This window comes from Macaca thibetana, chromosome 4, assembly GCF_024542745.1.
Source record: "Macaca thibetana thibetana isolate TM-01 chromosome 4, ASM2454274v1, whole genome shotgun sequence".
Taxonomy (NCBI): domain Eukaryota; kingdom Metazoa; phylum Chordata; class Mammalia; order Primates; family Cercopithecidae; genus Macaca; species Macaca thibetana.
The window spans coordinates 165106038-165112453 of NC_065581.1; the positions used below are offsets into that span (position 1 = coordinate 165106038).

General features: G+C 40.8%; 1 long non-coding RNA gene across 1 annotated transcript; it reads right to left on the reverse strand.

Moving 5' to 3' along the window:
• Positions 1–978: 978 nt before the first annotated feature.
• On the reverse strand, positions 979–5197 carry LOC126952443 (uncharacterized). Its single transcript, XR_007724882.1, has 3 exons — positions 5119–5197; positions 2692–2799; positions 979–1018 (listed from the first exon to the last, which is right to left on the reverse strand). It is a non-coding gene; the product is annotated as an uncharacterized LOC126952443 (long non-coding RNA).
• Positions 5198–6416: the final 1219 nt, after the last annotated feature.

The window sequence follows — 6416 nt, forward strand, 5'->3', positions numbered from 1 at the left end:
TTATTGGTTTTTTTGATTCTGTGTATGGATTTTTGGGTCTCAATTTGGTTTAGTTCTGCTCTGATTTTAGTTATTTTCTTCTGTTAGTGTTAGGTTTAGTTTGTTCTTGTTTTTCTAATTCTTCTAGGAATTATGTTAGATGGTTAATTTGAGATCTTTCTAACTCTTTGAGGTAGGCGTTTAGTGCTATAAACTTTCCTCTTAACACTGCTTTGGCTGCATTCCAGAGATTTTTGGTATGTTATGTCTTTGTTTCATTTATTTAAAATATTTTTTAAATTTCTGCCTTAACTTTATTGTTTGCCCAAAAGTCATTCAGGAGTAAGTTTTTTAATTTCCATGTAATTGTGTGGTTTTCAGAGATCTTCTTGGTATTGATTTCTATTTTATTCTACTGTGGCCCAAGATTGTGGTTGGTATGATCTTGATTTTTTGAATTTATTGAGACTTGCTTTATGGCTAAGCTAGTGATTGATTTTGGTGTATGTTCTTTGTGCAGATGAGAAGAATGTATATTCCGTGGTTGATCAGTGGAGTGTTCTGTAGGTGTCAGTTAGGTCCAGTTGGTTGTGTCCAATTTAAGTCCAGAATTTCTTTGTTAGTTTTCTGCCTCAATGACCTTTCTAATGCTGTCACTGGGGTGTGTAAAACCTCCACTACTATTGTATATCTGTCTAGGTCTTTTCATAGGTCTAGAAGTACTTGTTTTATGAATCTGGGTGCTCCAATGTTGGGTGCATATATATTTAGGATAGTTAAGTCTTCTTGTTTAATTGAAATCTTTTTCATTATTTAATGCCCTTCTTTGTCCTTTTCTACTTTTGTTGGTTTAAAGTCTGTTTTATCTGATATAAGAATAGTGACCCTGGCTTTTTTTTGTTTTGTTTTCCATTTGCATAATAAATATTTATCCAATCCTTTACTTTGAGCCTATGGGTGTCATTAAGTATGAGATGAGTCTTTTGAAGTCAGCACTCAGATAGGTCTTGCTTTTTCAATACAACTTGCCTCTCTGCGCCTTTCAAAACAAAATAAAGATACGATCTCAGTTTGTTGTCCAGGCTGGTTTCAAATTCCTGAGCTGAAGCAATCCACCCGCCTCAGCCTCCCAAAGGATCACAAGCATGAGTCTCTGTGCCTGGCCATGACATTTTTTTTTTTTTTTTTTTTTTTTAAAGACGGAGTCTCACTCTGTCGCCCAGGCTGGAGTGCAGTGGCGCAATCTCAGCTCACTGCAAGCTCTGCCTCCTAGGTTCACGCCATTCTCCTGCCTCAGCCTCCCGAGTAGCTGGGACTACAGGCACCTGCCACCACGCTCGGCTAATTTTTTTTTTTTTTAAATTTTTAAAAAAATTTTTAGTAGAGATGAGGTTTCACCGTGTGAGCCAGGATGGTCTCGATCTCCTGACCTCGTGATCTGCCCACCTTGGCCTCCCAAAGTGCTGGGATTACAGGTGTGAGCCACCACGCCCGGCTGACATTCTTTATAAAATTTTATTTTTCTTGATACAGTTTCTTTTGATTTTCTTTATAAAATTCATCTTTTTGTCATTAAAGTCCTGTTTTGTACTGTCATATGCTTAGCCTCAAATTTCATATCAGTTAATACACATATTGCTACTCCTGCCTTATTTTGTTAAAAGGAACCCTCATTCTTTTTAGTTGAAATTTGTATTTAGAGGTCATAGTCCTGGTCCAAGGGGTGCTTATTGCCACTGGGTTGGTCCTTGTTTCTAACTCTTTTCAGCAGATAGAGCTAGGAAATAAATTTTGTTTGCTCATTTGTTATATTTATGGGTTTTTTTCTTTTTTTTGGTTCCTTTTTTTTTTTTTTTTTTTTTTTGAGATGGAGTCTCATTCTGTTGCCTAGACTGGAGTGCAGTGGCACGATCCCAGCTCACTGCAACTTCCGCCTCCCGGGAGACAGGGTGAAACCCTGTCTCCACTGGTCTCGAACTCCTGACCTCAGGGGATCCACCTGCCTTGGCCTCCCAAAGTGCTGGGATTATAGGCGTGAGCCACCGTGCCCAGCCTTGATTTATGTTTGTTTTAAAGAAAATACATCCCAAGTCCATATTAATGTTTAAAAATCAGGTTTAGGAATAAAAGAGCTTTCTTATTTTGTTTCTTATTTTATTTTGTTTCCTTGTATTGATTTATCTTTGCATTTTCCTTTAATCTCTTTCAAGCATTTGGCCACAGATTAAAAAGTAGAGTCTATTTAGTCTAAATACTATCTTGTTCCTTCTTCAAAATATAGTTAGTCATTAAAGTAATTTACTTGTACCCTTGGAGCTGATTTTGGCTTGGGAAACTAGTTAAACCACAAATTGTTTACCCGGACCAGATTAAAATGATGGCTTATGACTTGTCTTCACTAGCTTGAAGTAAACCAGATGTCATCATCTTTTGGCTTTCATTATTGTCCTAATAAGTATGTGTGTGGGATGGCTAATTGGCTCATCATAGTGTTAACTTTCTGTACATGTCTGTTAATATCAACATCAAACAGAAGCATCAGGGGAAAGAACATTAAAGGGAGGTACAGGGGAAGAGACTGAAGGTTGCTCTGCACCAGACAAGCAACAGGAATAGAAAATGCACCAGAACCAAAGCCAGCCAGGGCGCATGGCTCAGAATACTAGATATTAGGCTTTTCCCCAGTCTGACTGTCTCTACTGGTACACTAACCTTTCATCTTAGCATCTCTGATGGTAGTTTCTGCTCCTTCTGCCCTTCACATCCTCTTCATTTGTCAAAATGCAACTCATATTTCATCTTTTTCTTGAAACTTGGCCCCTTTCATCTAAGGCCTTCAGTTATTTATCTGAACTTTTATTTTCCTTGAAGGCTAAAGCCATTGAAAATATACTCTCATATACTGATTTATCACTCTCTTCAACAAATTATAAACTCCTCAGGACACAGCTGTGTCTTATAATTCTTACACACCCCTGTGCTGTGACTAGGGTAGGCATTCATTGTTTTAGTATCATTTGTTCATTTATTATTTTTGTATCCCTTTATCCACTCAGCCAAAAGCAGTTTGTCCCTGGATACCCTCCTATAGATGCTTTAAAAATCAACTTACATTTAAGTAGCAATTTTTTTATTAGAATACATTTTACTTTAGTTATCTTGTTTTGTTTTCTGACAACCCTGTGGCTGGATGAAACAAGTATTTATGCCCATTTCACAAAGGAGAAGATTGAGGCTTTGTGAAGTTCAGTGTGTGCTGAGGGAGACACAGCCAGTTAATGCATAAACAGTGACACAGTCCAATGCCAAGTCCTTATCAACATTTCTTCCATGACACAGACGTTCCAGAAAATATTTGTTAAGAAATGTTATCTATAAGCCAGGCGCAGTGGCTCATGCCTATAATCCCAGCACCTTAAGAGGCTGAGGTAGGCAGATCACTTGAGGTCGAGTTCAAGACCAGCCTGGCCAACATGGTGAAATCTGGTCTCTACTAAAAATGCAAAAATTAGCTGGGCATGGTGGTGTGTGCCTGTAGTCCCAGCTATTCAGAAGGCTAAAGTAGGAGAATCACTTGAACCTGGGAGGCAGAGGTTGCAGTGAGCTGAGATCGCACCACCGCACCCCCGCCTGGGTGACAGCGCAAGACTCCATCTCAAAAAAAAGAAAAAAGAAATGTTATTAACAATTTGGAAACACCACCAAGAGATGATAACATGTCCTTCCATTGTCATCCAGGCACATTGTGTAACAGGCCCATCAAGGATTCGTGTATAGTCTAGAACAGTGGTTCTTAAACTTTTTGGTCTCAGGATTGCTATATTCTTTTTATTTCTTTTTATTTATTTATTTATGAGATGGAGTCTTGCTCTGTCACCCAGGCTGGTGTGTAGTGGTGTGGATCTCGGCTCACTGCAACCTCTGCCTCCCATGTTCAAGCAATTATTTTGCCTCAGCTCCCACGTGGCTGGGATTACAGGTGCCCTCCACCACACCAAGCTAATGTTTTGTATTTATAATAGAGACAGAGTTTGCCATGTTGGCCAGGCTGATCTCGAACTCCTGACATCAGGGTGATCCACCCGCCTCGGCCTCCCAAAGTGCTGGGATTATAGGCGTGAGCCATTTCACCCAGCCCAGGATTGCTGTATTCTCAAAACTTATACAGGACCCAAAAGAACTCCAGTGTCTATACATTATGTCTACTGGTATTCACCTTATTAGAAATTAAAATTGAGAATGTTTAAAAATATTTATTAATTAAAAGTAACTATAATGACCCATTATGTTAATATATTTTTATTAAAAATTTGTTTTAAAAATATTTTCCAAAGAAAAATAGCATTGCTTTATATTTTTGCAAATCTTTTTAATGTCTGGTTCAATAAAAGAAAGTTGGATTCTTATATTTGTTTTTGCATGCAGTCTGTTACAATATGGTGTTTGGTTAAAGTTTACAGAGAAAATCCAGCTCTATACAGATATGTAGTTGGGGAGGGGAAGAGTATCTTAATACCTTTTTAGATACTAGACACAAACTGTAAAGCTTCTAAAAGGTTAGCTGCCACGTGGAATCTCTGACTCTTTTCTCACTCTTCCTTTAGAATCCATCGCTCTATCAGGAATTTTGAATGGCTCTTTTGCCCATGTGTGATAGTCAAAATAATGGCCCCCAAAGACACCCACGTCCTATTCCCCAGAACCTATGGATATGTTCCTTACATGGCAAAAGAAAACCTTTACAGATCTGATTGTTGAAGACATTGAGAGGGAGATGTAACTGCAGAAGAGAGTCGGAGAGACGTAGTGTGGGAAGGACTCAGTCCCCGCCACTGACTCCGAAGGTGGAGGGAGAGTCCCGTGAGCCAGAGAATGCTTGTGGCCTCTAGAAGCTGGAAGAGACGAGGAAAGAGACTCTCTCTAGAGCCTCCAGAAGGAACGCAGCCCACCAAGGCTTGTATGAGACTCCAGAACTGTAGAGCTGTAGGGTAATAGAGTTACCCTTTTGCAGAAGCGTGCTGCTCCTTCTTCTGGTCACTGGGAGAGCACACCAAACAAAGGAGGGAACGGGTTTTTATCCTTAACGCAGTCAGTTCCTACTACTGTGTCCGGTCCCCATTGGCTGGGGTCAGACAGCACAATCTAAGCCGATCCCAATCAGCTACTTCAAAATGGAGCAGGGGTGGGGACCGCAGCAGCAGGAAGGGCCGTTTCAGAATTAAGGGTGCCAAATAAGGCACAGACGTGGGTTGTCACAGATTGGGAATGGATGTGGGTTACAGATTGGGAATGGCTGGAAGGCTGTTTACTGTAACTAAGGGCAAGGAGGCAAGGTAGTTGGCCTTTGAAAATAAAGGACAAGAGGAAACTTTGAAGAGGAACTCACTGTTTCCAACAACTTTTAGAATCTTGCTAGGGTACAAATGCAAATTATTTTTGTCTCATAAAAAAGATAATTTCTGAAGTTAAGTTTTAGTTCTCTGGAGGTGCATTTACCAGTTTTGTATCTAGCAATCTCATTCCTCATCTTTCTTCAGAAAATAAAGCTAGTTCAAAGACAAACGGTTTATCACCTGATTTTTTCCATATTATTATTAGGTCTTTGACATGCACTTACATTGCATACTCATACATTGGTATGAGGTTTGTGTTTTACAAATTCTTGAAAATTATACTTTGATAAATAAAGTAACCATGACATCTGGAAATCACGGCAGCAGGTAGCTTTGTGTGCACCCCTCCAGCCCTCAGGAGAAGCAGAAAGCACATGTCAAGAGTAAGGGTCGCACACTGGGGCAGAGGGAGGAGTACAGAGGAGCCTTCCCTTAGCAAGAGAACTCACCTGGATTACTGTAAGTAGCCCCACTATCTAGGGACAGAGACATTTCTGGTTGAGATTTAAAAGAAAAACCTATACATCCTTGACATGGAGGCTTCGGGTAGGATAAACACCAGGAGCATTTCTGCCCCAGGTTTGCAGGGGTGGGAGGGACGGTGCTCTAGGACACACTGAGCCCATGCACTGGGTCACACCATGGCTGAACTGAGCAGTGAAAAGGGAGGGCCATATCTGTGGCAATTTTGACACAAGTTCACAAATTATTGAACCCTCTTTTCATAGAAAGATGGGGTCTGTGTTCCGTCCTTCTGAATCTGGTAGGGCTGTGACTGCTATAGCCAACGGTGTATGTCAGAAGGCACCCTAGGTGGTTCCTATAAAGGTCCCATCATAAAATCCCACCCTGAGCGCAGGAACACTCACCCTCAGAGCCCTGAGATGACTGCTCTGAGGTGGTCAGGTATAAAGAAGCCCAGCCACACAGAGAGGCTGCATGCACCTCTTGTCCCATGTACCAGGGACAGTCGTAGCTCATCTTGCCCTTGGGTGACCCCAGGGCAGGCATGTGAGTGAGGAAGCCTAAGGCCTACTATGGCTG